Below are 21512 nucleotides of genomic sequence, written 5' to 3' on the forward strand. Positions count from 1 at the left end.
CCCGGTTAAGCAATGGTTTGTCCGAAGGATTTCATGCATCAGCCTTTTTCCCTGTTAGAGGACCATTCCCCTATCAGCACGTTATGCATCCTCTGCCAGCTCGGCTCATCTCCGATCTCCAGAGTTAGAAAAGCAGGGAAAGCATCGGCCCGGAGTACCCTGAGAGTGGGGCTCTGCCGGGGGGCGGGGGGGCCGGGGGAGGGAGGGAGGGCGGCGAAGGCGGCGGGCCGAGCGAACACTCCCACCTCAGCTCCCTCCCCCCGCAGCAATCGCCCAACCCCCGCCCTCTCTCTCCATCCCGGACCACCGCCCGGGAGGCGGGAGAGTGGCGCCCGCGCCGCCGAGGCTGGCTCCGGCGGTCACGTTCGTCCCCTGCAGCTTTTGCAGTCCCCTCCTCCCTCCTCCCCGGCCCGGGTCTGGAGGCGATTCCCCTCTAGCGACTGAGCCGAGCGTTTCTGGGCGAGCGGCGCTTCGCCCCCTCCCGGCTTTGTCTCCTCCTCCGGCGAGGCTCCGGGCCCGGAGCAGGGTCTGCAGCGGCCGCTGCAGCGGCGAGAGCCCAGCGGTGCCTCCCGGCGCGGCCGCCCGGGGCCGCACCCTCTCTCGGCGGAGGCGCCGGAGGACAGCGGCCCAGCCACGCACCGCCCGCGTCCCGCGCACCAACGCCGCAGCCGCCGCGGGAGAACCAGCCCACCCGGCCGGCCGGGTCGGAGGCCGGCAGCCCCGCTGGCAGTCGGGTGGGGACGGCGGCTGCTACGGGTCTGGCAGTGCTCCCCGCGCTGCGAGGATGGAGCAGCCACCCCGGCCGCGGACCGGCGCAAGGTAAGGTGCAGCCGCCTGTTGCTTTTCGCAAAGCGCGGCATCGTCCCCTCGGCCCGGGCGCCTAGGCCATCCCTCCCGGCACCGGTAGAGGACAACTATCACCCCATTTCTGAGCCTTGTCCAACCCCCGCCCCCTCCCGGTTCCCTGGCGCAGATCCTTGGAGAGATTCCCTCCTGGCGAGTTGGGGGCGGGGGTGGGTGGTCTACCCTCTTTGCTCGCGTGCCGCTGGCTGCAGTGCAACAGTCTGCAAACTTTTGTGCCCCCTCCCTGCGTGCTGCTCAGCCAGTGCGGTGCAAGTTGCGTGTCCAGTTCTCGCTTGCGCCCTTCCCCCACTCCTCTCCCCACCCCAACCCCGAACCTCCCCTCGCCCTAGGCATCTGCCTGTTTCTCCGTGCGTTCTTGCCAGTCGACTTTTCGCTCCCTGCAGCTCCCGCTAGAGAGGCGAGGGTTTGGGACCCAGCGGGGCTGATCCTGCCTGTAGGGGTTGAGTGGGAGCGGAGATGGAGAGGTAGTATAGGTGGGACGTGGGGGAAGGCTTCCCCCGCCCCTGGGGCTCCGTCCGGCGCGGCGGGAGTCGGCCCGCTCTTCCATTTGCCACCTCCAGCTCGGGAATGAACCCCCTGGAGTGACCCGAGGCTGTGCGCCGTGGGAAGGCAAGTGCAGCTGCGGGTGGGTGAAGTAAGTGGTTAGGGGAGGGACAGGGTGCTGGTGAGGCGGGGGGAGGAAGCTGAGGATGGGTATGGATCTGGTTGAGGGTGGACCAAAAGGCTCTGCTAAAGGGGGCGAGGGGCCGGCCCCAGGCCGCCTTCAGACGTGGAGGAAAAGGAATTTGAGCCTGGGGGGGGGGGGGCGGGTGCGTACAGACAGATGGCGGAGGGGTTGATACCTGAGAAAAGCAGAGGGGCAGACCCGAGCTCTGGAATGCCGGGCCCCGGAGGCCTTGGGAAGGCAGGCTTCTGGGTGCCTGGGATGGGGCGACCTTTCTCCCCGGGAGAAACAGACCTCCCGATTCTGTGTACGTTGGCATCTTGGGCGGTGACTGAGTGGTCAGATCAGGGACCAGGGGAGCTTTTCCCTGCTCGAAGAGGACCCCCGTGTCCCCTCCTTTCTCCGACACCGGCTTCCACACCCTTCCACTTCCCACGCCCACAGTCCCTGCCCCGCGCCGGGGAGTTAGGGATGTTTCCACGGCCGCAGGGTGGGAAGGGGATTCCGGTACTCCGGCGGCAGGCTTGGGTGGTGGGTTGGGGATAGTCCCAGCGCCTGGCGAGTAGACCTCGGTCCCAACTGGTTGGAGGACAGCGCAGGGGGCGGAGGCTGCAGTGGGAGCCCCCGCCCCCCCTCTCCCGCCCCTCCCCACCTCGCACCTGGGCGGAGCGAGGGACCCGGGGAGCCCCAGACGCCCGGGAGGCTCGGTAGCGCGGCACGGAAGGGCGTGCGGCGAAACGCAGGGCGCTGGGCTAAGGAGTGTGAGCATCGGGTGAGGGGAGGCCTGGCTCTCAGACCCGGGGCCCCAGGCAGAGGTTTGTCTGCCCAGCTCTCAGCCCCCCAGGTAGATCCTCTGGTTGTTGCAGACGCTTTGGCGGATGCGGAAAGGCGAGGCGCTTTCCTCCTTTGCACCCCAGCAATCTGGAAGGGGGCCTAGACTGCTGTGGCGAGGCAAGGGCAGTTCCTGGGATCCACTGATGCTGGCGGGGAACACCCCGGGCTGTCAAAGGCCTGGAAGCACCTTATTTAACCTTTCTCTCTCTGAGGAGGTGCACGCCCTTCTCAAAGTGGCGCCTTGGGCTGAGAATCCAATTCCCGGCTGGTTCCAACTGGCTCCATAGGAGGCGAATTTGGAGGTTGCGTAGGTCAGGAGCCCCATAAATCCCTCTGGTCCTTCCTGTGCAGCTCTCCCACGTGCAGGCTTTGAGGGGCACCACCGGCTCTGCGGTTGCCCTGCGGACATCTTCTGCTCTCCGGACCCGAGCTGGGAGAAAGCAGAGCTCAGCGCAGTCCCCTTTTCTGGGCCCTACGCCCTGGCCAGACCCTTCCGGAAGAGACGTCGACTGGCCAGGGCTCCGGAGGAATCCTGAGTTCGGTCACTCCCATCCGGGCCCCCCCTGCAGCCGCGAGCTCCCTGTCTCCCTACAGCAAGCTCCGGAGTCCCAGGCAGCGGATAGGGGATGCCCTCGGAACAGGCTGGGGTGCACCTGCTGAGCGCAAACTCCACACCCTCCCAGGCCAGGCGTCGAGGGGGATAGAGCGTTGGCCTCCTCCGAATTCCCTGGATAACTGAGGTAGGATCCCAGAATTAAGTCCCTCACTCGGCACCACTGAACTTTGGACACCCGAGGACCTGGTTCTTTCTGGGTGCTTGTCGCCTGGTTTTGTGCTTGGGCCACTTGCTTTGCCTGTAGAAACAGATTGGAACGTGTCCCTTGGCGACTCTTGAAGGAAGACTTAAAATCCACACCAAGGTGGTTTTTTTTTTTTCAGATTGCTGAGCTATTCTGGGGAGACAGGTAGTAATAATAACCACCAGCATTCGCATTTACTCTGTACCAGGCTCTAAAGATTTCATTCATGGGCACTAAGCCTCACAACAACCCTGGAAGGTAGTTATTACTCCCGTTTTATTGGTGGGGAAACTAAGCCATGGAGAAATTAATTTCTTTGCTCATTGTCACCCAGCCAGTAAGTGGTGGGACTGGTTAGAGAACACTGGTGTGTCCCCTTCTTTGAACCCCATTTGGTACCAAAGAACCTTTGTCCCAGGGAAGCAGGGGTGAGGCCCCCCGTTTTCTACTCAAACCCCAGGCCATGCTGGCGGTGCCATCCTTGCACTGGAGGCCCCTGTAGCTGTGACCCTGGGGAGACGGATGGTGCATATCCCCCCTCAGAGCCCCACGGGGCGCACCTCCAGAGGATGGGATCCTGGCACCGGAAGCAGATTTAGGGAATTGGCTGCTGGCACTGGATTTCTTTTCTGAATCTTCTGGAGGACATTCCCTTTGTAAACGTGAGGAGAAATGGAAGGGGGATCCGAATGTGAGCAGGGCTCTGCTCTAGGGACACACGCTGTAGACACAGTATTCTGCAAATGAGTCCCTTTCTAGTGACTGAATCACAGAACATTAGAGTCCGCTCAGGTATCACCCATCCCAATCCAGAAGCCGGGAGGGGCCTTCTTGATGTGGTCAGGGCCACACGGTGTGTTTCTGGTACCACTAGTACTAGACCCACTGTCTTCTGACCCGTGGTCAAAATAAGCTCTGTTTATGCATGTATAGATTAGGTTCACTGTGGCTGTTTTCAGCATCTTAGAATTAATTCATGAAAATTTAATTAGGGAAACGCTTGTTTATTTAAAAAGTAGACCCTTTTGCTGATTTCTCATAAATGCCTCCATCTGCATAACCAGAAAAAGCCGCGATCATAGAGTGGATAAGCCACCACAAATGTGTGTCTTTTGCCAAACATTGCAGTATGCTACTGATAAGCCTTCCAATAAAAAAATTAACTAACCATGCAACCCTTTAGATGATTCTAAACAAAATTTAATGGATTCTCAACCATTTTAGCCAAGTCCTTCTGTTAAGTTGAGTGGCTCTGTCCTGCCCCAAACCCAAGTATTTGTGAAAATAAGAAAATGTTGGGGCTTCCCTGGTGGCGCAGTGGTTGAGAGTCCGCCTGCCGATGCAGGGGACGCGGGTTCGTGCCCCGGTCCGGGAAGATCCCACATGCCGCGGAGCAGCTGCGCCCGTGAGCCATGGCCGCTGAGCCTGCGCGTCCGGAGCCTGTGCTCCGCAACGGGAGAGGCCACAGCAGTGAGAGGCCCGTGTACCACCAAAAAAAAAAAAAAAAAAAAAAAAAAAAAAATGTTGGACCTCAGAGGGAAAAATCCTTTTGCATGCAATGAGATGATTTGGTGTTATTTCTTCGGGATTTCTGACCATTGCGTTAAACTTTAGGCCGATGTCAATTTGAGGCAAAATCACATCTTTCTAGTGGACATACTTGAGGCTCAGAAAGGGGAAAGTAATTCTTTGTCCCTTTCTCACTCCCTGAGTCCCTTTAACAAAGGGGACTTTCTCTAGCAGTTTAGGGATTCCATATGCCCCTAGGCATTCTTGTAGGACAGAATTCTGATTTCTAAGAGCATCCTATGTCTTTTCTCTGTAGCTACAATACTAGGATGTTCTCCCCCTGGAGCTGAACCAACAAAAAGTCAGTAAACAGAGAGGGGAATTGGGAAAGCCTGTTTCTCAGAGTCACATTGTGTGTGTGTGTTTGGGGGGTGGGCGGTAGCTAAGAGTTACAGGCGGAGGGTGGAAATTTGGTGCCTGTTATGTCACCTGAAATAAGATTTCCATCCCTGATGCTGTGCTAAACGAGGACAGAGGCCCTCGGGCAGTGATGAGTAGGTTTGGGGTGAAGGAGGAAGAGGTGAGGATGAGGGGTATGGAAAGGAGGCTTGGCTGATGAAGGGCCTTGGGGTGGCAGAGATGACCCCGGAGAGCCTGCACTGAGAGATGCTGTCCTTCCCCCCCTTCCCCTCCTACCCACCTCCTCAGTCCGCCATCTGTGTTGGGTTGACTGATCTGAATCCCAGCGTCCTCAGTTATCTCAGGGGAAGCGTTCACTTTCTAGAGAATTCATTAGAAACGCATATTGTTTTTATGTAAGGAGGGGAAAATGGGCACAGATGCCTCAGTCCTCAGGGAGAGCCCTGAACCTCAGATCATCCCAGAAGGGTGATCTTCTGAAGGTGGGGATACCGCTTTAGTTGGATTACTGCAGTGTTAGAGAATAAAAGATGTGGCATTGAAATCAGGTGTGACAACGTCCCAGAGAAATGGTTTCTTTTTTGGGAACCTCAGGAAGAAGAATTCTTTTGCACCTGGGCAGAATCCTGGTTTCCAATTCCTAGCTTTTCAGGGGTGTCAGGGAGTTAGCTGTATCCTTATCCCATGAGTGTGGTCTATACCCCCTCTACTTACTTACTCATTCCTGTGTGGCCCACATAACACTTCTAATGGGGCAATTGGTTGGGGGTGTATTTATTTTAATCATATAAACACAAGTTTGTTGACAGAATAACAATTATTATTAAGCAACAGGCTCTGGGCAAAGGTTATTAAAAAAACGAAACCTTTTTATTCAGAACACAATGAATAAATATTTGTATGCAATACACAGTAAGAAGTATTGATAGGAGTTTTGGTTTTGGTGAGATACTTAAAAATAAAAGAGAATCAAGAACCAGAGCATCTGAACTTGACCAATTTTTAATAACAAGAGAAGCCAAATAATAAGAATCTGTGGGATTTGAAGAGGATAGCAGGGGGAAGAAAAGAAAAAGAAAACATAAGCAAGTAGAACCTGAGAACCTATTCCCTCATGGATTTTATTTTAAATAAAAACATAATATCTTAATCTATGTTTAGATTTGAATAATCCATAGGATTAATAGCGTTAGTATTTTATCTTCAGATTGTGGCTTCCATGAGCTTTATTCTACAAGTGACCGGGAACCATGATGGCAGCCCTTGTACCTGCCATACTAGTATCTACCTACCTGTGCTTTGTAAAAACCTGGTGAATTAATACGTCACAACATGACATATGAAATGACCATTTGATATAAGAATGAAGTCTGCAACCGTCTCAAGAGCTGACAGGCCTGGAACATATTTTCCCAAAGTGAATAAGCTAAGAGTAAGGGCTGTATAATTCATTAAAAAAAAAAAGAAAAAATACAAGAATACATATTGAAAAAGAACCACCGGGATAAAAACAAGATTTTTCTCTTTCAGAGGATAAATTAACAGATAAGTTTATAAAATTTATGGTTTCAATTTCTCCTAAGCTCTCTGAGATGCCTTTTATATTAATACTTGTCCGGTGACAGTTTTTGAAAAAGGATTTAAGACACTTTTTGAAAAAGGATTTATGCCTTTTTAAAAAATTTATTTTATTTATTTATTTTTGGCTGTGCTGGGTCTTTGTTTCTGCGCGCGGGCTTTCTCTAGTTGCGGTGAGCGGGGGCTACTCTTCGTTGCGATGCACGGGCTTCTCATTGCGGTGGCTTCTCTTGTTGCAGAGCACAGGCTCTAGGCACGCGGGCTTCAGTAGTCGTGGCATGTGGGCTCAGTAGTTGTGGCTCGCGGGTTCTAGAGCGCAGGCTCGGTAGTTGTGGAGCACGGGCTTAGTTGCTCTGCATCATGTGGGATCTTCCCGGACCAGGGATGGAACCCGTGTCCCCTGCATTAGCAGGCAGATTCTTAACCACTGCGCCACCAGGGAAGCCGTGTGCCTTTTATTAGAAGTGAAATGGAAAACAAATATAAAAAATAAAATATTGTGAGTCATTCTCAAGCATGGAATAATACAAATTTAGATTGGTTTCCTTCTTTCTTTCTTCTTCTTCCTCTTTTTTTTCTTTTTAGGTCACTGATAGAATTTTCATTCTGCATGTAAATAATCAGTACCTTGCTGGCAGAGACAGCTGGACAAACATTTCCCCTGGTAGTAGCCGGAAGAAGGCACAGGGCACTTGTATATTTGTCCAGAACTAAAGCGCGAAGGTCCTGGCTTCCCCTCTAGTTTTTTAACCTCAGTTCTGGTCTAGAAAAGCAGTCCTTGCATAGGCCTGCATACAGCGGGCTCACCCTGGTAGCAGTGACTAAGCAGTATCCCTTCCTTGGCTACACTGGGAATTTATGCTCTGAGGAGGATCCTGGTCCAGCTTGCTGACCTTCCCTAGACATCTGGTCATGAGCAATTACCAAGCAGGAATGTTTCCCATCCTTTCTACAGATTATATTTAAGCTTGGGTTGGCAAAGTCGCGTCATCTCCTGCCGTGGAGTGTTTTGTAGTCATTTATTTGGGTGGTCGGTCTGTGTTTTAGTTGCTTCTCAAAAACACTTCCTACCAACAAAATTAATACCCCTCCCCAACGAAAGGTATAATGTAGACTCTTGGTGCTCAAAGCATCTGCTACAAAACTCATGAGAGAGGGATGGCTGAGAGCCAGCCAGGTCAGGAGGCCCAGGAGAGAGGCCACAGAGAAGCAGTGGGGGGGGGGGTAGGAGAGAAAGGGGGTAGGAGGGGCAAACATCAGGGGAAATGGGCCACCCAAAGGAAGGGGGCCCAGCGGTTAATACAGGAAGACTGAGAGATACTTGCTAAAAGCCAAATCCAAAGGATAAGGAAAAAAGGCGTAAAAATAAGAGAAGATGAAGAAAGCTAATGGGTGTGATAAAGGCCTGAAGAAGAGGTGTACAAGTTATTAATAATGCACCTAAATAATTCCTCAAGGTCTAGACCAACCCAAAGGCAAGCTGAGACCTCAGCCAGAGGGCAGGCTGTCTTTCCCACACTCCCTGTCCTTGGTAAATGTGGCTTCTCCGTCACCAGGCCCAGGGCTCTTAATCTTATTTATGCCATGGTGCCCTTTGTCAGTCTGACACATTTAGGGAGCCTAGAATGATGTGTTTAGATCTATAAATGGCAGTACATAAGATTATAACACGAGCCGTGTAAACCATTGTGACCTACTAGTGTACGCACAACAAGATCTGATGGTGGACCCGTGGGATGAGTATAACGCTGCTGTGGGTGATTGCAGACCTGCACCGTGATAGGAAAACATCCCACCTGTATGTTTGGGTGGCAACATCGCCGGTCCCGGTACTGTGTTCAAGGCTTGTGGCCTGCATTTATAACAGAGTGAAACGCTAAATTGTCGTTCAACATTAGTAAACAAATTCATGACTTTCGTCCCATTCGGGTTCCTGGATTGCTTGAATCCTCTTGATAGATGCCTTGGAGGTCTGCGACTGGGGTGACCATATCATTCATGACCGGGATACTTTTGAGAGTAAAAGGGGGTATGGTTGTTCCTCTAAGAAGTGGGTGTGAATTGGGACGGACCTGGGCAAATTGTAGCACAGGGGCCCTCAGCTGTGGAGACCTCCTTGGGGTCTGTCTTCCTAGATGAGTTTTCACTTCTCTGGCCCAAGGAATTGGCATTATCCGCCCTATTCCTAGGGGTCACCCTCGTAGATTCTGATGGGCATTGGGAAGTGGAGAACAGCTCTAGGTTAAAGAAGCCACGTGTCAGGGCCACGGCCGGGCGATGGGATGCCTTTGTGAGAACTGGAAAATGGGCTTCCTTGGAGCAGCTGTGGCTTCTGGCTCCTGGCTGGGTGAACACGGGCCTGCATTTCATTTCCCACTGGCTGTCTTGGCCGCATGTCCTGAAGCCTCGGCCAATTTCTCCTGAAGTGAGGTTGAATTATTAGAGTACGGTGCATTTCAGCCCACAGTGTCAACTTCTCCCAACAGTTTTTTTTTTTCAAAGCAGAGCTGCCACAATGGCTTTTCAAGGTTCACTTCCTGTCCCTACCCACTTCTTACTCATCAGGAAGAGACGTCAGTGTGGGCAGGTGGATGGAGACCCATGGGAAGAGGCCAGGATCTGGAGAATTCTTAAACTGGATCATAAGGCCTCGAGTGACGGAGACGGACCGAGGTCACGGAGTGGTCCCTAAGCACGTGGTTCATGTTGTCCTGTGCTGGGGGAAGATGACAGCAGGTCCCTGAGCCTGGGGATCGCCATGCGTCTGTCTGTGCCGACTGGTGAAGTGGAACCTGCTTAGTAGAAAAGAAGTCTCTTCTAAGAAAGCCTTTGACTCTGCAGGGGGGATGCGGCATCTCAGGAACCTTGTCTTTATGTGCATGTAGAGCATTTGGTCAGGAGCCGGGCAACCAGCTTTGGCCCTAACCAGCTTGGTGGTGATGGGCTGGTTAGGATGACTGCTCTCTGCTCCCTTTCCTCAGACAGAGGACGCTTGCAAGCTAGATGGTTTCTAAAGCCCCTTCCAGTGCGGTGGTCTGCGAGGGCATTTTTTAATTTATACTCCATTCGCTGGCCTTCGTCTTTAAGCGGGTCCAGGCTCACTTTCTTGCTCAGAGCTTCCAGACCCTACGTACCACAGATCCAACAATGACAGATGGAGACACTCTGCCATCCTTAGGGTCTGTGACTAGAGTGAGGGGATGGGGGTGGGAAGAGTAGCTGGGAGGCAAAGGGATAGACTAGGAAAGCAGTGGACCAACTGATAACTTTGCAACAATAATAATCGCTCAGGAGAGCTGGAGGGAAGATGAGTTCCTAAAATTTTGACTGTGTGTTCATCTGTGTCTAACTCTTTATAACCATGTAATCATGTCAGTCCCTGCTAAACACTTTTCAGTTCCTCCTGGTCGTCTCCAGGAGGATTACATCCTTACGAGGGTTTAATAGGTCCTTCGTCACCCGGTCCTGCCTGTCTCTCCATCTGTCATTTTCCTGGGCACACCTACGCCCTGGTGTGTTCGAGCTGGTGTGTTAGTACTAGTTAGCAGTGACAAGGCTTCTCACTTCTTCTCTGAAACTCTGCCCTTGGTGATGCCACACGGCAGCCTGAAATCAGCTACGGCAGGGGCATCTACACCACAGAACCTGACAGGCATTATAAAGCAGTGCTGTTTTCCCAGCGAGTCCCTTGTTAAAACTTGACTAGCACACACCACTGCCCCTGCCTCTCCCAAAGACTTGCACTTCCTGCCACAAAAGCTTCTCTTTCCCCTCTCTCCATCTGCTCTTCCGGACTGCTGACAGCTCATCTGTCTTTCTTGCCTTCTCTCTTGCTTTCCCTTCTTCTTCCCCTCCCTCCCCTCCTTCTAAGTGTCCATCCACCTTCTCATATGGAGGCTGCCAGACTCTGTTCTCATCCCTCTTCTGCCACTTCACAGTCGAGTTGAGTGAATCTGGCAGAATTTCCTAACTTTTAATGTGCCTCAGTTTTCTCTACGTAAAATGGGTATAATCATTGGTCGTTGTGAGGCTTAAATGAGTTAATACGTATAAGGTACTGTGAATAGTACGTGATAAGTACCATTTAAAAGTCTTTGTTTCTAGTATTGATCACAGCATTACGGATCGCTTGCTACGTACCCGGCACTGAATATTGCACATAGGAAGAGAGGTTCAACAAAACAAGCACAAGACAAGGTTTAAGAGCCTTGAGCAAAGCCTTCTTCCAGGCATATCAGAATGGACTTCATGGAGTCAGCGGCATTGAAACTGAATCCTGAAAGACTGATGGCAAAAACCCACCAAACTGACAAGACAGACAGAGGCATCTCAGGAGGAGCAGAGTCACATGAGCACCTGCACACAAGAGGGGACAGCATGGTCTGTTAAGTCTCTGTGTAGCTGAGCGTGAGGGCATGGAGGGAGAGGGGCTCTGATCGTATCTGGGTTATGGTAACATCCACCGGGGAGTCAGCTGCGGTCTCCTCTTATTTCTGCCTTTCTGTTGCCTGCAGCAGTGCGGGTCTGAGCTTCGGATTTGCCCAAAAAATGTCAGACGTCCAGATTTCTATGCGAAAGCTCGTGATGGTAATGGTTAATGGTAGAACGCATTCAATCAAAAAATAAACAAAATTAACAAAACAAAGCCTACCCAGAGGCTATATCCAGTCTCCTCTGGGAGAATGGGATTCTAGGTCCTCAGGCTGTGCCACGATAAGGTCTGCAGTTGAATACCTGACTTCGAATGTGGTTCTGCTGGGCGCTGTGTGGCCCACAGGTGAGAGTGCCTCAAGGTCTCAGAGCCCTGGTTTTCTGCTAAACGGCCTCGCCACAAAGAACCTTTTGGCTTATGGACATAAAAGCCATTGCAAAGAACCTGACACGTGTTAGAATTTTTCCCAGAACCCACGGACTGTGGCAGAGATGTCCACTCAGTAGAGCCCAAGCCTGATCTCAGTCACCCAGAGATACCCGGATAGCCTTACCTGCCTTTTTAATTTTAACAATAGATGGGGGAAGAGAAATGTAGGAGTATTTTTTTTCCCCTTCATTCTGTTAAAAACATCACAAGGAACTTGACATTCCATTCTGGAAGGCTGGCTGTCACAGATCCAGCTGAGAGCGATTGATTGCTTCTGCTTGGATCTAAGATCCTGGGGAAAAGGTGCACTCAGCTTCTATGCGGTGTGTGTTGATTGTTCCTTCGAGGCGGGGGAGATTCTCTGAGAAGCAGTCAGCCGCGCTAGGTGTTAGTCGGGGTCCTGTCAAGATCTGCACTTACGTTTGTGAAATTTCCTGTCTTTTTTTAAAATTTTATTTATTTATTTATGACTGTGTTGGGTCTTCGTTTCTGTGCGAGGGCTTTCTCTAGTTGTGGCAAGCGGGGGCCACTCTTTATCACGGTGCGTGGTCCTCTCACTGTCGCGGGCCTCTCTTGTTGCAGAGCACAGGCTCCAGACGCGCAGGCTTAGTAGTTGTGGCGCATGGGCTTAGCTGTAGTTGTGGCACACGGGCTTAGCTGCTCCGTGGCATGTGGGATCTTCCCGGACCAGGGCTCGAACCCGTGTTCCCTGCATTGGCAGGCAGATTCTTAACCACTGCGCCACCAGGGAAGCCCGAAATTTCCCCTCTTTTGAGTACTTTCCATTCCAGGCTGGCTTTGATCGAGCAGGTTTTAAGAAAAATGATCAAACCTTAGAAGAGTGGAATTATTTCTAGTTGAGGGAGCTTGGTGGATGCCGGCTTCCGTGAAGTAGAGAGGTGGCTAGGCCACCGGCCTGCTTCATCAGGCCTGATGAAAAGCACTCTGTAATTGCAGCTTTGTGATATAATACATTGAATCCTGGTGGTATTCTGATTTTGGGTTATCCGTATTTGTTTCCTTGTATTGTCTGATCGAACTTGATCACGAGAAGCTTTGGAGTTGCAAGCAGGCCTTGGAGTAAGGACACCTGACTTACAAAAGCACATCAGAGGGCTTCCAAGCCCTAAGCCCCCCTGGGCCCTCAGGACTGAGGGGTCTGGTGCTGCTGTAGCTCTCACCCCCCGTTGGTGTCTGGGGTCCTGTCCCATACCAACCACTTCAGGAACCAAACCCCAGAGAAACCCAGGTCCTACTCTTCTGAGGTGGATTTGAAACACTTAAGTTTATTGAGTTAACATTATGGGTCAAATAGCACATTTGCTGTGACGGAGGTGTTGGAGGCCTAACCCCTAATGTGATGGTGTTTAGAGATGGGGCCTTTGGGAGGTGACTAGGTTTGGGTGAGGTCAGGAGGGTAGGGCCAGACACCACCGGAGAGCTTCCTTCCTGTTTTCCAGTTACACACACCCAGGAAAGGCCACCTCAGGATACAGCAAGAGCATGGCCTTCTGTAACCCAAGGAGAGGGCCCTCATCAGACCCTGACCATGCTGGCACCTTGATCTTGGACTCCAGTTACTAGAACTGAGAGAAATAAATTCCTGCTGCACCCGGCCTATGGAATTTATAACAAAATTAACAGGCAGCCTGAGATGACTAATATAGGAGGTTACTATAATTTAGCCTGGCACCTAGCCACCTTGTGAAACATATCTGGGCAAAGATGTGCCTTTTTTATACCGTGGTATCTGATGCTTACCACCAGCCTGGCACTTAGTAGGCACTCAGTAACTTCCTGTTGAATGAAAGAATGAGTGAACACTAATGAATGGAGTGGGAAACGTCCAATTTATAAACAAACATTTAGAAAACGGTTAATTTGAGTGTTGGAAATTTCCTGCAACTGTGGTTTGGAGATGAAGGAAACATAAATTCTTTTAGAGAAGAAGCTGTTAACACCCTGAACTTTTTACTAGTTCACCCCACATAGGGTCTCCTGGAGCAGTTCTCCGTAAAGAGCTGCTGAGTTGAGCTGCTGGCCCACCAAAAAACCATAATTAACTTAATTTTAGTAAAATAACAAAGAAAAGTCATTTCTTTATAAATGAATCATAGAACCTCAACATTGGAAAGGACTCGTGAGGTCCTTTTTCATTTTAAATACCCAATGGGCAGGTTGCATAGAAGGAAGTGATTTTTTTCTGACAAAATCGTGGCTTTCGGGGTCTTTCTTGTTCCTCTGAGAGATCCTTCAGACACGAGGAGGACTTGCTCCATGGCTTTTGCAATTTGAGAATGGAGATACTGTTTCCTCAAGATGCTATTCATCTTTATTCATATCTGGGTGCAGAGGAGTTAAGAATGTGTGGGTGTGGGATTTGAAGAGTTGACGTGCTTAGGTAACAGTTGGCGTGCCAGTTGTATAATGAAGAATAAGTATTGACAGTGTTAAATTGTGGCTGAATCTTGGTTTTGGTGTTTAAAAAAAAACAAACAGAAGAAAATTTCTAAAAGCGACAGCGTTGTTTTTATGCCAGGGGTGTTTTCTAAATGTTGGGACAACAGTGCTGAGAAATGTGGACCTCCCATACGTGTCACTTTCTTCTGCCTAGCCTGGTTTTACTACTACCCGCATAACTTTCTTTTTAATTGGCAAGGGTAGTACTGTTTCTAAATACACATTTGTGTTGTACTCGATGGATGGAGGGAAATAGCTTTGGAAATAGGTAGAATCTTAATTCACTTTTCATATTGAAGGTGGAAGAGCCAACTGGTTTCTCAGGAAAATTAATGGCATTTTATTGAGTTACTAGGTAGTTACTGTTTGCCTTCCAAGCTCCAAAAACTCTGTCATCATCAGCTTCCAGGGCTTTCTCAGGTGAAGCTGTGCACCATTACTTCTTTAAGAAGCAATGTTCCCTTCTCCACCTTTTCTGTGTGCCGACAAGAATAGAGACAGAAATACAGAGAGACTCACTTGTGGGTGGAGTAGGCAGTGTGAGTGTTACCTGACGGGCGCTAGGTAACGTTGTGGATTCTACTAGATACAGGTGCCTCTAGTTAAAAAACACATGGATATTCAGAGTCCTGGATTAATAATGTAATGCTTAGGTCAGGGGGTTTTAACCATTTTTCCTGCTATGTATCCTTTTGGCAGTCTAGTGAAACCTACGTATCTCTTCTTATTTTGAAAAAATTTTATTTCAACAAATTAATATGTGTTTACATAAAATGTAAAATATTAAAATTAATATTTTTAATTTGTTTAAATAAAATGTAAAAAACATTTTTAAATGTAAAAAGTATGTAGGATTACAAAGAACCAAAAAAAATACACAAACACACTGATTTTCACAGAGCTTACAAATGTATGCATGACCTATATCACTGCCCAATCTATCAACAATTTTAAACATTACTTTAAATAACACACTTTAATAGTTAGCTTAACCATCAGATGTGTCTGAACTTGCCTGTTATAGACTTGCAGCCCACATGCCTCTCATATTTCAAAAGACAGTGTTAACTTACGAAGAATTAAAAATTCTCATTTGAACGGTCCAGTTTTGCGAAACTCTAACAAATAATTTAAATGGCTGATTTCTTCCCACGTATTCATGAAGGACAAGCAAGTGTAGATACGTAAGGCTATACAGCATCCTAGTTGTCTGATCGCTAGGTGGAGAAGGCACCTTCCCTGTTTTGTAGCTGAACGATGACCAGATTAGAAATTGACTAAGAGTTGCCTCTGTATAGTATGAGGGGCTATAGTCAGGAAGAATTAACTACCATAAAGTTATGATGCACATAAACGATATTTCAGGATTTCTGGAACAACTGTGTGGTCGTGTGGAAAAAAGCTGTGATTTTTTTTACTGCTCATGCCACAGGTACCGATAATACTAATGTACTTTGTTACTTGCCTTGAAATTGGAAGGAAAGCTAAATTCCAGTTGGAGATCAGTGGAGAAAAAAAATCAGAAAAGACCTTCCACGGTTGTGGATCCCTTGTATTCTAGCTATGGCCACAATATAGGGAGGGGTAGGGCATGGACCCTGAGTTAAAAACCTCTGTCTCAAGGTGTGAGTAAACACCTGTAACAGACAAAGCAGTTTTCAGATGGATGAAACCCATTAGAAGGGATTATAAAAGAGTGTCATTTTCTGTTTGGTAGTTTATTTAACAAACATGGCTAAGGAGTGCGGCTGGCCTCATAACTGGTCCCTTTAGAGAGACACGCCATTGATTTGATCTAAAATAGTGTTGGGTCTTCTTTGAGAGCGGGGAGTATAATATTTTGAATATTTTCATCAGTGTTAATTCTTAAACCGTTTTGGGGTGGTTTGAAATAAGCCAAAGTTGTTTGAAGTAAGGCTGTTGAATGCAGAGGGTGGTCAAGGTGTGTAGACACCAGACTGGGACTTGAAAATCCTAAGACTTCTTTTCAGAGGGGACTCGCCAGCTACCCTGAAGGCTGCTGCATCACGGGTGGAGGTGGGGTAGGGATGGGATCCAGAAAAGACTGTGTTTCTAAAATGCTAGCATTTTTGGAGTCAGCCTTTGGTCCGCTGGGGTGACAACTTTACACACGCACTTCGCTCTATAGAGTAACGTTCCAAGACGGTTTCAAAATACTTAGTGACACTATTCAGTGTCACAGTTTACAGAGTCTTGACTAGAACTGCACTGTCCAGCAGAAACATAATGCTAGCTACCTATGCAATTTCCAGTAGTACACTACACATGTAAAAAGAAAAAGGTGAAATTAGTTTGAATAATATATTTTACTTAACCCAGTATCTCCAAAAGTATCATTTAAACTTAAATCCAAATTAAAACTCATTAAATGTTTTCCACACCGAGTCTTTGAAATCTCGTGTGTATTTTATACCCACAGCACATTGCACTTTGGACACTGAATTTTCATCAGAAACACTTGACCTATATTTAGATTTCATAAAGGTACTGTTGAAAGATCAGATTTACGTATCCAAGTTGTAGCAGATATACTTAAACGTTTTCCAATAACTGAATGAGTATTCGTTTTTAAACTTTAAATAAATCACAATTAAAATTCAACCTTTAGCTTCTCAGTCTTGCAGGCCCCATTTCCAGGGCTGAGTGGCCACACGTGACTGCTGGTTATCGTACTGGATGGTGCAGGTCAAGACTGTATACAGTCAAGTGGGACCCACTGTATAGCACAGGAAACTCTACTCAGGACTCTGTAATGGCCTATATGGGAAAAGAATCTGAAAAAAGTGGATCTATGTACATGTATAACTGAGTCACTTTGCTGTACACTGGAAACTAATACAACATTGTAAATTAACTCTATTCCAATAAAAATTAAAAAAAAAAAAACAACTGTATGGGACACCACTGGAGAGAAATCCACAGGCACCAAGCAGACAGTCAAAACTCATTGGCAAAATTACGGAGAGAGGTTTTTCTTTGCAGTTGTCTGTCCTTTCTGTGAATCAGTCCTATTAGTCTTTTTGTTAATCCAGTATTTTTCCAGAAGCTCCTGATCTTTTCTTTAGAATCTTTCATATGATCCCCGCCCCCCCGCCGCAAAGGGCCTTTTCTTAGGACTATTGATCTCCTCCATCCAGGGGCATCCTATGGCTTCTGCCTCCCAGAAGGAAGTTTCAGGGATCAGCGTAGGTGATTAGCTGGAGACCGGAAGCTCATGCCTCTGCCCCAGGTTCTCAAGACCGAGAGTACAGTTTTCTGACTCTGAGCCCCACTGGATGTCCAGTACCTCTGAATCTGATTCTGAGAAATTGGAGTGGAACCCAGGAAACTGCATTTTTATCAAGTCTTCCTTGCTCTCCCTACCTTCCCCCACCAAGTGACTCAGAACAGCTTAGTTTAAGAACTGCTGACCTAAGCATCCCTCCTCCCCGGATTCTTTTTGCTAGTGGTTCATAAGGTGTGTTCTGAGGACCCTCTTCATCAGAGGGCCCTGTGTCTCCTTAAACTGAAGAGTTGTAGGCCCTGCCCCAAACCAGCTAAATCAGAATATCTGAAGGTGTGACACTAGGAATTGACATTTTTAACAAGCTCCCCAAGTAATTCTTATGCCTACTAAAGTTTAAAGGCTTTAGACCTTATGCATTGTGACCACCTAGAGGGGTGGGATAGGGAGGGTGGGAGGGAGACACAAGAGGGAGGGGATATGGGGATATATGTATACACACAGCTGATTCACTTTGTTATACAGCAGCAACTAACACAACAGTGTAAAGCAATTATACTCCAATAAAGATGTAAACGAACAAACAAACCTTATGCAGACCTTCCCACTTAGAAATTTGGAATTCTTCAATTCCATCCTTTCTCATTCACCCTTCCCCCATGTCTGACCTTTAGAAACCCACTTGCCATATTTATTCTACCTCCCCTGTGTTAGGGTTATTTAACGAATATGCATTTGTTCCAGGGACTGGGGAAAGAGAAATAAAGATCGTGAGATCCTGTCTCTGCAGAGAGCTTGTAGACATAGGAGGGAGAGGCAGATTTATGGAAAACTGAGGTCATAAAGCACTACAGGTGGGGCGCCACATATATGTGCTGGGCACCTTGAGGACACGAAGAAGACAAGAGTCATATAGGCACCTGGGTCGGGAGTTGATGAGAATCGCTTCAAAAGGGCTTCAGACACCTGCTACCAACCGGGGTTCTGGGCCTCCTTAATCAGTAGAAATTGATCAGAGGCCAGACAAGAAATCCAGGCAAGGCTTTATTGGGGCTGCGGTGGCTGCCAGAGGGAGTAAAAACAAGCAACAAGTTCCCTTGCTCTCTTACCCGGGATGGGGGTGGGGGCGGTGAGCTTGTTCCTTACATGGGGGTGAGGGTAGGGGTGTGGCCAGGGGTGGGGCCGGAGGTGTGGCTTAGGTGATCTGCCCGCCCCTTTGGTGGTGTCGCGTGCAGGGGGCATGCGCAGTGTCCTGCATTTGCTCCTGGCTCTTCAGAAGTGGCGGTTGGCTTTTTGGGTTTTTTTTTTTTTTTTTTTGGTCTTTTTGTATCTTGTTGTCCATAATATGCCCCAACTGCACATGCCGCAGAGGTGTCCAGTCTGATGCTGTGGCTTCACTTCCGCTGCCATGGTTCACACAGATTTCTGCTGTGGTTGACCTTCCCTTGAAACCCACAGGCAAGGGAACTCTGGAGAACAAGGCCAAATGAAGCAAAATCAACCCAATACAAAACCACTGCAGCTCCTTGGGACACCTGTGCTGGGGTTGGCTGCGTGCAGGAGGGAGTGGGGTGATGGGTGGGATGCCCAGCCTCGAGGGCCCTGCTAAATCCATAAGGACTTTACCTGTGGAGAGCAATGGCTTATACATTGGAGGTGTGACCTGATAAATGAATTTTCTTTACGAGAATAACTCAGACAGTGGTTCTCAAATTTCTGGCATTAGACACATTTCAGAGTCTCAACCGTGATGGAGGATCCCAAAGAGTTTTTGTTTACATGGGTTATATTATCCATATTTACCAAATATGCTAAATTAGAAGTTAATACTGAGAACTTAAAAAGTTTACTAATTTATTAAAAATAACAATAGTAAGCACATTTTGTGTTAACATAAAAGCAATTTTTTGTGAAAAATAATTTATTTTCCAAAACAAGAATTCAGTGAGGAGAGTGGCATCATGTTACGTTTCTGCACGTCACATTAATACCTGATTCCCACACCTGCTCCTGTGTTCATTCTGTTGTGATAGCCCATGGCAGAAAGCCTTGGGAAAACCCCAGTCCACTTGTGATAGGTGAAGAGTAGAAAAGGCAAGTCACGTCTTCAGTGTCGTGTCTGTGGTATTATGGAAATAGTCTATATCATAACTGGAGTCAAGTCAGAGCTACAGAATTATGGAAAGAGTCTTATATCCTCACCGATCCCTGGGAAGGGCCTCAGGAACCCCCCAGGAGTCCCTGGACCATGTTTTGAGAGCCGTTGGTGAGGAGGGTGTCTTGGTGAGCAGGCAGTGTGACCAGGATACGGGGAGGAGACCTCATAACAGTGTTGGGGGAGGTGAGGGAGGGCCTGCATCAAGGTGTATCAGCGGGGATGAGAAGGGAGGGTGAGCGAGAGATGCTAAGGAGACAGATGCCACAGAACCAACCAAGTGGATGTGGGGGTGAAAGAGGGGAGAGGCCCTGAGGATGTCCTGGGTCAGTGGAGATCCACCAGCTGCTGGTATCCAGCCCTGAGCTGGCCAGGCGTCTGTTCCTCAGGATCACAGCTTAAGGGGAAGGGAGGTGTCAGGTCCAGCCCTAGAGTAATTGTCTGCAGGTCTAAAGCTGCCTTCTATGGTATGATAACACATTGGTAGGAATGTTATCTTTTAGGATGGGCAGAGTTCCTGAAAGCCTTCCAGGCTGCGTGGTTCATGTATGCAGGGATAGAGGGAGAGAAGGCTGTTTGGTGAGTAGCAAAGATGACAAGGGTTGAGGTTTGGGGAACGCCCTTCTTTCTGGGACTGGACGCATTTGTGGTGAAAGAGCGTTCACAAGGCACTCAGGAAGCCAGAATGTGGTTTGACACAATGTAAGTGTGTGCGCGCATGTGTATGTGTATATGTGTGTTCTATATATATGTGTATAAATACGGTTTTATATATGTATATGGCGTGTATGGTTTTATATATAAATAGCTATAAAGGCTCAGGGGGCTGCGTGGGGGAATTCTGGGGGATGGAATGAACTGGCCTGGGCATCTGAAGCTGTGGATGAAGGTCCTGGTTTACCACCGACTCCCAGTGTGACCCTGGACGACCCACTAGGCATCTCAGGGTCTCGAGCTCCTTGTCTGGGAAACGTAGAGGGTGTGAAACGTAGGAATCGTGTGATCCAATCCAGGTATTTTACAGGCCACAAAGAGTGATCTTCTGGAGGACACAGCGATTCCATCAGCGTCAGCATCTGCTCAAGTAATGTTTTCCTGGCCCCGTTTTCAATCTCACCTGCTGAGGGGTTGGGAAATGAACAGAGAAGCAATCCATTTGGTGTCAAGGGACAGCAGCTGTGTCTCTCAGGAGCTGCAGGTCTTGTCATTGGTTTGAATGTGGTCCCCGGCTTGGCCTGGCAACCTGGCCCCCTCTTGTTTCCTTAGTCCTTGAGAAAGCCTTTTGTGCTAATTCTGTCCACACGCGTGTGCACACAGAGCAGTTTGACCCTACTCTGCTCAGTGATTCCCCAAGTGTGCAATGGGAGGTGGTTTTAGATGTGCACAGATGGTATTTATGTATACTTTGATAGTATAGAAAAATACAGCAAGCATAGCAAAACCATTTATATTGGTATTATTTCATAGGCTAAGAAAGAGTTTAAATAAGTAAATTGAATTTTAAAAAGAGTGCATAAATGCTAATGCAGGAAAAACTTGGATGTAACAAAATTCTATTTTTTTAAATTAGTTTATTTATTTTTGGCTGCGTTGAAGTCTTCGTTGCTGCATGCGGGCTTTCTCTAGTTGCGGCGAGCAGGGGCTGCTCTTCGTTGCAGTGTGTGGGCTTCTCATTGCGGTGGCTTCTCTTGTTGCAGAGCACGGGCTCTAGGCGCCCAGGCTTCAGTAGTTGTGGCACGCGGGCTCAGTAGTTCTGGCTCACGGGCTCTAGAGTGCAGGCTCAGTAGTTGTGGCGCATGGGCTTAGTTGCTTCACAGCATGTGGGATCTTCCCGGACCAGGGCCCGAACCTGTGTCCCCTGCATTGACAGGCGGATTCTTAACCACTGTGCCACCAGGGAAACCCTGTAGCAAAATTCTTGAAGGTAGGATGTGAGTAACTAACATGTGAGTAACATTAACTTAATCATATTAACGAGGCTTTTAACAAATTCAGAAAAGGAGACGGTCTTATCACGTGATCCCTGATCCTGATACCTGTGTCAGAAGTGTTCTTATTTTTCATGGGTTTGGTATTTCAGCCTAAAAATTCCTTCTGGGGACCTGAGCTTTTTATATCTACTT

At 48.5% G+C, this 21512-nt stretch overlaps 1 protein-coding gene across 10 annotated transcripts in view; it reads left to right on the top strand.

Moving 5' to 3' along the window:
• The first annotated feature begins 272 nt into the window (after window positions 1-272).
• Window positions 273-21512, top strand: part of LRRC3B (leucine rich repeat containing 3B) — a 94381-nt gene continuing 73141 nt past the window's right edge. For 3 of the 10 annotated variants that reach the window (XM_060298673.1, XM_060298676.1, XM_030876436.2), the window contains exon 1: window positions 273-819. The gene's annotated coding sequence lies outside the window, so the exon portion shown is untranslated. Of the gene's footprint in view, window positions 820-929; window positions 1499-1699; window positions 3103-21512 lie in introns of those variants that run through there. The other 7 variants (XM_060298674.1, XM_060298672.1, XM_070045506.1 and 4 more) reach the window with 7 other exon arrangements.

The sequence above is a fragment of the Globicephala melas genome, chromosome 4 (assembly GCF_963455315.2).
Source record: "Globicephala melas chromosome 4, mGloMel1.2, whole genome shotgun sequence".
NCBI classification, from domain to species: Eukaryota; Metazoa; Chordata; class Mammalia; order Artiodactyla; family Delphinidae; genus Globicephala; species Globicephala melas.